We start from the raw sequence: 9,721 nt of genomic DNA, 5'->3' as shown, positions 1-9,721 counted from the left end.
CCAGAGCTGATTGCAACCTTTCTCTGAGATATCCTCCCTTAGGTTGAACAACCCGAGCTACTTTTTCAGGGAACTCCCTGCTTGAAATTCCAGCTTCAAATGTTTCAGAGTTAGAATCTTCGGCTTTAGGTGCCGAAGAAACAGAGGCGGAAGAAGGTAGGAGGTGAGGGGGAGACGGAGGCAGGACTTGAAGACAGTACTGAGGAGTAAAAGAAAGAGAAGCTCCCGGGTGTTTTGAAAGTGGGCCAAGACGGTCCACAGCATGGCGACATTGGTGCCAAGTGTGTAGCATTTGAACAGGTGCCCTAGGCTCTGTATGTAGAATTCTGCCCACCTTTTCCCAGTCTTTGACTTTTAAAGATCCAGCCTCCGGGTAAGCTGGACAATATTTAGCTAGGTGGCGCAGGAGAAATGCAATCTCTCCAAATGTGCTAGACCCTCCTGACTTTTTGACTAAAAAACATAATTCTTCCGCATGCCTTCGCTGAGGATGCGTCAAGGATATACCCATGCTTACCAGTTGAAGAAGGGGAGTGCACTCGATATGGGGCCTATTCCAGGCGCTGGTAGATGGGGGAGGGTCCCTGGCTGTTCGGGCGCCAGATGTAGGAACGACACGAGACAAGGTCTGGATGCAAAGTCTGCCCCTCCAAAATGGAGGCGAGAGTTTTATTAACTTGTATTCAGGAACTCCCGGATGCCCAAATATGGCTATTACAACAGTTACAAGTTACACATTCCATTCTCAGCCAACGAAGCACAATATTGCTGTGTTCAGACTTTTGTCTTATCTAGGAAGCATAACAGAATGAAAGGTACATCATGAGCTTCTGAGCATAGAAGAATGTTACTTAGAGTGTATGAGAGTATTGTGCTCTGTGAATGGTGAGAGACTTATTGTTACACATTTAAACTACTCCCTGAGTCTTCCCGTGTGGCATGCCAACTGACCAGGAGATCAGGAACGTAGAAATGTAAAAGAGCAATTAATGGAGGCTGTGTGGCATGCCTACTCCGGCCCACATATGATGATAACAATTACGTTACAAGCATGTCAATCAGTAACTGAATGTCACTTGGAAAAATGAGGTTTTGAATGAGTGGGTTGGATCCAGCCAGCTTTTTCTCTCAATCCAACCTAGTTTCCTTTATTACTGCAGTCCCAATCCCTCATGGCTTTTGTCCATGCAGGTCTCATAATTCTCAGTGTAGCCCTCTGAGGTGGTCAAAGGGGTCCCCTCTTTCCTGCCTCACCAGCAGAGAAACTGGTTGGATCCAGCCCATAAATTTGAATATTACCAGGATGATTCATCTGCAAGCAACTTACTGTGTTGTGTGTTTTCCAAGTTTATTTCAAAATGGAATGACAGAGCAAAAGATTTCACCTCAGATGAAATCAATGTACTATAAATAGCTAACTCACACATTCAATGAAACTACTTGTGTGTAAAAAATAACAGCATAATTTATCATGTCTCATGTCATTATGCAATAACAATTCTTATAAGTGTGAAAAATGTAGGAATGTTGGACAATATGTGAAGATGGGCCTGTAAGAGGCCAGGGCATGGTTGGGGATTCGAAAGGGTAAACGATAGCTTGCTTCAATGGCCATAAAGGGTTTTGGTTGGCCACAAAGCCAGGTTAAATAGTGTCACAGTTTCCTAGAAATAAAAAAAATAAACTGTGACAGTTTCCTAGAAATAAAGGTTTTATTTAAAGCAAATGAGGCAGAATGTAACATCTCTGACTCCTGTCTAATGACCTGATGCAGCTGTTCCTTTCCCATCATCAATATATCTAATTCTCAATGTAGCTGCATCTGTGGCTACTTGGATCAGGAGACTGGAGCCATGAACAGACAAGATAGATGTTTCTACAAACCCCAGATTTGCAGAAAAATCAGAAATCTGACCTGGATAGCCTAGAATAGCCCGATCTCATCCGAACTAGGGAGCTAAGCAGAGTTAGTCCTGGGTAGTTCTGGATGGGAGACTACCAAGGAAGTCTAAGATCATTATGTAGAGACAGACAGTGGCAAACCACCTCTGAATGTCTCTTGTTAGCTGCAACTTGCTGGCAATATATACACACACACACACACACATATTGAGTTCAATCCTAAATGTACTTTCCTGGGAGTAAACCCAATTGAATAACATAGAACTTACTTCTGAGTATTCCTTCTAGGTCTCCTTCCATTGGGAGTGGGTTAATCCCCCCTCCTCAAATAATATAAGCAGCGCCTATAGCTTTAAGAAACAAATGCCTCTGTGATAGTTACTAAGCAACCACAACAGCTCTGCCAGTATTCAAGCCTTGGTTTCTGACAGTAAGCGGCTGGGATGGGGGCAGGGCCCTTTCCAGTGCTGTTTTAGCCTTTGAGGGACAACTCATTGAGGCCAAGCCCAACCATCAAGCAACTTGATACTACCTAACTTGCACGACTCACCTAGGCCAATCTCTCCCCTGTATCTTCCCATGCTTTTTCCTCCTTTCCTCCTCCTGGCAGCACCTATATCTTTACTTTTCCTTGCTTTCTTTACTCCTTTTCACCCACAGATCAACCTACCTTTCACTTATATTTACAATTTATTTACTTCATTTACAATCCACCTTTCTCCACAGTGGGGATCCAAAGCAGCTTACCCAAAGCTTCTCTCCTCCATTTAATCCTCACAGATTAGGCTGAGTGTGCCCCACTAGCCCAAGGTCACCCAGTGAGCTTCCACAGAAGACGGGATTCAAATCCAGGGCACCCAGATCCTAGTCTGAAACTAACTGCTACACTGCTGGCTTTTGTGGGGTGGATACAAGGGAGAGTGAGATGGCCCTCACAAGTCATTCCAGGTTCCGCACCACACAACTGGGCCTGGCCCAGACTGGCAGATGGCACAAAATGAGAGTTTTCCTGGGCAGAGACTGCCAGCTGGAGTGAAAGAGGGGAAGCTGAAGACAGAAGCAGATAATGATGGGAGGGTGGGTGGGAAGGAGAAAAAAAGGCAGGAAATGGGGAGAACTATGGGGGTTTCGGGGAAGGAACAGCGGAAATAGGGGGAAATAAGAGCCCCCCTCTGCATGTCCTTGAGGGCCCCCTGCTTATCACAATCTGTTGTATGAAGGGGATGCTACAGAAAGTTCATAGAACTTGGATCAGAGTGAGTTACCAGGAAAGAGAAAGAGTATCACGATTAAGATTCTAACCAATTAAGAAAATCAATTGTTAAAGCTAACTAAGCTATCCAAAAATTGTTTAATAAAGCATTTAAGCCAACACTGTATCTAATTCATATTTTTGTACCATAGATCAAGAAATACACGTATATATAATTATTCACTAAGTCAACCTCCAGAAAACAATGTAAAGTTCACCTTCAACAAATCACTGTGTAACAATAAAGTGCTAGAGCTTACAACATCCTACATGTACATTTTATAAATACATAAATAATTATTGTGCTAGTCCATATATTGTCACAGTCACGGGGTCCAAAGCAGTATGCTGAAGAATGCACGAATTAGAGATCTATTGTTTATTCAGTCTATTCAGAGCTGCTGTTGTATATTCTAATGCTGAATATACAACAGGTAAATGTTGTATATTGTATACAACCTATTGTATACAATATTGTATACAATATTGTATATTGTATACAACCTATTGGATACAACAATAGGTAAATGTTTTCTAGAATGGTCTGTAAATGCTTAATTCCTTAGTAATACATTATGTTTATTCATGTACATATATGATTGGAGTCCCCTGGCTGAGTCTGAGAGTAACCCTAGGCAAGTCTACTCAGAGCTACTCAAGTTTATTCAGTGTGAAAAATCTACTCCCAGGAAAGTCGTTGTTAGGCTGGGCACTGTTAATTGATCTGTATAAACCTTCTATATGTTTTGACACAGTAGTCTGGATTGTATTCGGTTGGTCTATGATGGTCAGATATGCATAGCTACTATTGCTTAGTGGCAGACAATTGTAAGTACATGTAGAAATGGTATACCTTAAATGGGAAAAAAGCATTTCATATGGTCTCCACCTAGGGTTGCCAGGCCCCCTCAACTTCCTGGCAGGGGATTGGGGCCTAGAACTTACCTGCGGGGGTGGTGGGGTGCGCGCATGTTCCCGCAAGTGTGATGACGTCACTTCAGGGAAGTGATGTCATCACGTGGCCTCTGGGAGTGTGCCCACGCTCTGCAAGAGCCCGGACTGAGGATGCTGCAGAGCACGGAAGCACTCCTGCCCTCCACAGCAGCCCCAAATGCACTTGTTTCAGCCCAGATCGGGCTCATTTTGGCGCAGATCGGGCCCATTTTGAGCTGCTGCGGCACACAGGAGCGCGCCACAGCAGCCCGAAACGCGCCCGATCCAGGCAAAAAGGGGCCTGTTTCAGGCCACTGCAGAGTACAGGAGTGCTCCCGCACTCCGCAGTGGCTCAAAACGGGCCTGATCCACACCAAAACGGGCCTGAAACGAGCCCTATCTGGGCCAAAACAGGTGCGTTTTGGGCTGCTGTGGAGGGCAGGAGTGCTCCTGCACTCCACAGCGGCCCCAATCCAGGCCTGATCCGGGCCAAAATGGGCCCAATCTAGGCTGCAGCGCATGGGAGCATGCACAGAAGGTGCCCCCCCCCCGCTGGCCAGGTAAGCGGGAGCAGGGTGTGGGGGCGGGGGTCTGGCATCCCTATCTCCACCCTGAGTACAGTCTCTGCCCTTGTACTGTTCAGCTCCACCTTCAGATATGCAGGCTCTGCGCTTGATCTTCGGATTCCCTCCCAGACATTGCCCAGATACCAGAATATTGTTTTTCAAGAACTGAGTCCAAATGTTTTGCCTAGTAAAAATTTCTCTTACTGATAGATATTCTGTGAAGGGGCTTTCTTTGTGCCCATGAACATTATGTGCAGCTTAGGCATAATGAGTGTTACAAAGCTGGCTTTTGCTGAGGTAAAAAAAGTAGGTGTGTTTGCCTAAAGTCATACGTTGGATCTGTGTCAAAGCTCGACAGATGATGTAGAGTGTGTTCGTGTTTTTAAATTGTTGCATTTGATTTAGCATGGTTCAGAATGATTGTGTTATATACCTTGTAGCTGATCAAAGTGGAGCCAGCAGAACCTAAATGAGGAAATGCTCTCTTTGTTTCCTGTTTTTAATGGCTCATAGTACTTAGCTCTTGTGTAATAACTAGCTTTACAAAGTACAAACAGTAATCCATTGTGACACTATCTTAAAAGTATTCTTTTCTCCTTCTATAAGGAAGAAGTTGACAGCCTGATCCCGTGTAGAGGCGGCAGCAGCGTTAAGCACAACGAAGCAAATGGCTTAAAGGTGCTGAACTCAACAGGTTTTTAGGCAGCAATCTTGTGCGCATTTACATGGAAGCAAGTCCTATTTAAATAAAGCCATTTTCTTCCAAATAAACATGTTATACATCAGGCTGTCAGTGCCTCTAACATTCTAAATACAGTGGGGCCTTTGTATACTCCCTACATACCTGGTGAGATGTTTCAAAGTCGTTACTGGTTCTCTTCGGGGCCCCAGAAAGAGCACTGGGGACTTTCAGTAGTTTTAGAATGTCTGCTTCATTTACAAACAACATAGATGGAAGCAAAGGGTTATTCCTATAGGATAGCAGTTCTAGTCCACCATATCACGTACCCCTGAGAAAGAGTGCCACAGATCTAGAGGTGTAGCATGGGTTGCCAGTGCCTGGGGCAAGGCAAGTAGTGCGCCGCCTAACTCGTGGACCATTAGCACTCCGAGTCCCTTCCATCAGTCCAGTAGTGAACCCCTTATCTCCCAAGCACATGTATTGTATTTTAAGAAAATACTGATGTAATTAAAGTAAAATGAATTTAATGCTAGTATACTCAAATTTATACCTCTAAATAAATGTAACAAAGTACTCCTAATTTTAAAATCAAAAAGAGTCCAGTAGCACCTTTAAGACTAACCAATTTTATTGTAGCATAAGCTTTCGAGAATCAAGTTCTCTTTGTCAGATGCATGGTACAGAAACTGGTCAAATATAGAAGAGGAGGGGGGAGAAGGGGAGGAGAGAGAAGATGCAGGGGGGAAGAGAGAGGGATGTAACCAAAACATTCCTTTGCTAGTAAATGTAAACATCTCCTCATGGTATGGAGATTAATTGGCTTGTGTGAGGCTTCAAAGGAGTTTGCCGTGTTGGTTTGTAGCAGCAAAACAACCAGACCATCCAATTCCAATGTAGTATAAGCCTTCGATAACCACAGCTCTCCCCGTCAGATGCATCTGACAAAGAGAACTGTGGTCCCCAGAAGCCCACGCCAGGTGCCACTGGGCTCCCCCAGACCCCGCCTCTGTAAAGGAAATCTGTTACCTGTGATAGTGTGATAACCATTCATAGTTTCTATTCGATCCAAGTCTGACTGGGTCAAATTTACATATGAATTCCAATTCAGCAGCTTCCCGTTGGATTTTGTTTTTGAAAGGTTTCTGTTGAACTACAGCAACCTTTAAGTCTTTGATGGAATGTCCTGGTAGATTGAAGTGTTCTCCCACTGGTTTCTGGATGTTTCCATTTCTAATGTCAGTTTTGTGTCCATTTATTCTTTTGCGTAGAGGTTGGTTGGTTTGTCCAATGTACAGAGCAGAAGGACATTGTTGGCACATGAGGGCATATATCAGATTGGAGGATGAGCAGCTGTAAGAGCCAGAGACACTGTAGTTGATGCCATTGGGTCCTGTAATTGTATTCCCTGGGTAGATATAGAGGCAGAGCTGGCATCTGGGTCTGTTGCAGGGCCTGGTACCTGTGCTGGTGACTCTGCTGGCCGATTCATGATTGTAAGTGAGAAGTCGTTTAAGATTGGGGGGCTGTCTGTAGGCAAGGAAAGGTCTTCCACCCAGGGCTTCTGAGAGAGAGGTATCATTTTCCAGGACGGGTTGTAGCTCACTGATGATATGTTGGATGGGTTTGAGCTGGGAGCTATAGGTGACAACCAGTGGTGTTCTGTTGTTAGTTCCTTTAGGTTTGTCCTGGAGCAGACTGTTTCTGGGTACTAGTCTGGCCCTGTTGATTTGTTTCTTCACTTCATTTGGTTGGTACTGTAGTCCCAAAAATGCTTGTTGTAAATCTCTTAAGTGTGAGTCTCGGTCGAGAGCATTGGAGCAGATACGGTTGTAACGTAAGGCTTGGCTGTAGACAATAGACCGAGTGGTATGTTTAGGGTGGTAGCTGGAGGCATATAAATATGAGTATCGGTCTGTTCATTTCTGGTATAAGGTGGTATTTATTCGTCCATTATGTAGTTGTACAGTGGTGTCCAGGAAGTGAACCTGTTGTGTAGAGTGGTCCAGGCTTAGGTTGATAGTAAGGTGAAAGTTATTGAAGTCCTGATGAAATCTCTCAAGGGCTTCCTTCCCATGGGTAGCCGGGCGGGGGGGAGGGAAGAGCCATCTCCCAACATTTTACAAGGAGGAAACATCCACAGCCATTAAGAAATTTTAACATCATTTTGTCACATGCCTTGACAGCTAACAGGGTGGCACTTCATGCCAAATGGATGGAGACTTGTTCAAAGTATTCGGACAGCAACTTCATGACAAAATGAGTTTCCTAGCCAGAAGTGACTCCACATAATACATGAATTGTGTATATTGATTACAGCTGACTATTTGTTTTACCTCAGCTCTTTTAAATTTTACCTCAGCTCTTTCATTCCCTTTCTGTCCTTATTCCATCTCTGCCTGTTCAATAAAGTTGTTTATTTTGAATGTTATACAGTTTCCAGTGCCATTTCCAATCCAGAGGAAGAGGGCTCCTGCTTTCCCCCCATCAAGTTTCTGGGCTGAGTTAAAAAGCCAAAATTATAATTGCTTATCACCGTGGGACACAAACGAACTTTAAAACCACAAATAGAGAGACGCTACTCAGGCCTGCTCAGCCAAAGCAGGCAAACTTGGATTTTGGTGGGAAAATCTGCCTCAGAGTGGGGGAGAGAAGGGGGTCCATCATAGCATGTTTCTGCCAATCATGAACAGCTGGTTGACATGATGTCTGGATGTAGGAAATGATGAATCCTTATAGAAATCTCTTCCCCCAGTCCATGGCATTGCCTTGCACATGGAGTATAACACTCTTGTTTGGAAGAAAAAAATGTAAATGATCTGCATGCATTCACAGTTTATTGATCTTGTGCTTCAGATTCCTTCACCTTTTCAGTCCTCGTAGCCTTTTCTGTTCTCTTTCCCAGCAGACTTTCAAACACAGGAGGTACAAAAATTATACTAATGTTTATATTTATTTATACCCTCTTTTTTCCACAATGGGGAAGCTACCAATCTTGAGAGGTGTCTTTGAATTAGAGCCATATTGCAAGATATGTCTCATTGCATTGTTGTTTCTCAATTTTTTCCCAAATACCAGAATGGTCAGCAGAGAAAACACTAACATCTTCAACATACTGCTAGATGCTCAGTATTATATTTTTTACATGCAGAGTTTCCTTGCAGGTAACTTGGTTGGCACATGTTTATAAAAGATAATACTGAGTATTTATATAGCACATATTGATGAGTAAACAGCTTAGAAAATAATATCCTGGGGTTTGTTCACACCTGCATATTCATATTATAACATCCACGGATTTGAATAGTCTTAAAGGTGCTACTGGACTCTTTATTATTTTGCAACTACAAACTAACATGGCAAACTCCTCTGAGTATTCAACTTGAGACTACACTATAGTTTTACACAAGGGCATTACAATATTGTCCATTTTATTTTAAACCCCTTCCCTAATAATTTCTAGCATGGAGTTTGCTTTTTTCATCACTGCACACTTCCCACTACAGCCCCAGGATCTAATTCAGAGCCAAACTATATGGATGTAGGTACAACCCCTGGCTGCAGAAACCATTTTAGAGAAGAACTGAGCTATTTAATAATTGCTGTGAGGGCCCATGGTGCAGTGGTACGATACAATCTTGTTTATCCCCATGTGCTTTTTCACCTGCTGAAATAGTTGTGGAGGCTGTTTTGGTACTTGAAAAAGTGGGAGGGGGAAAGATTGCAGGTGCCCTGACATTGCAGGCCCAATCACTATGGGACCCTCACCACAACTTTTGAATGGATACATCTAAAATGGCATCTGCGACAATGGGTTGGACCCAAGGCTGCCATAATTTGTAGTCTGACCCTTAGTACTCAGCCAGTTCAGACCCCATCATATATATTTACATATATAGTTAAAATTCGGGGGGGGGGGTGTTCCAATTCCCATCACTTTACACTTACCGCACACGGAACTTAATTTGCCAGATGGTTGCCTACTCACCCAATTTAAAAAGATCCTTCTGTAGCTCTTCACAGGTAACTTTGATTTTCACCGTCCTGAATAATTTCAGGATGCAAACCTGGCCGCTACACTGTTCATCCCCCGTTCCTGATCATGCACGAACAAATTAAATAGCACCAGCCCCGATACTGATCCTTGTGGGGCTTCCCTTATTTCCCTCCATTGCAAGAACTGCTTGTTTATTCCTACTGTCTGCTTCCTGCCATTCAACCAACCTATCCTCTTATCCCTTGACTGCGATGCTTACAGAGAACAAAGTAGAGTACAACCCACAGAGAAAGGAGAGCAAAAGCATTGAGACATGCCTTTGAAGAGCATACCATGTACATTTTTTCCTTTCAGCAAGTCCCTTTCAGCAGTATCGGCATCCCAAGCCAGAA

Source organism: Eublepharis macularius, chromosome 2 (genome assembly GCF_028583425.1).
Source record: "Eublepharis macularius isolate TG4126 chromosome 2, MPM_Emac_v1.0, whole genome shotgun sequence".
NCBI lineage: Eukaryota > Metazoa > Chordata > Lepidosauria > Squamata > Eublepharidae > Eublepharis > Eublepharis macularius.
Note: the sequence above shows the minus strand (reverse complement) of the source record.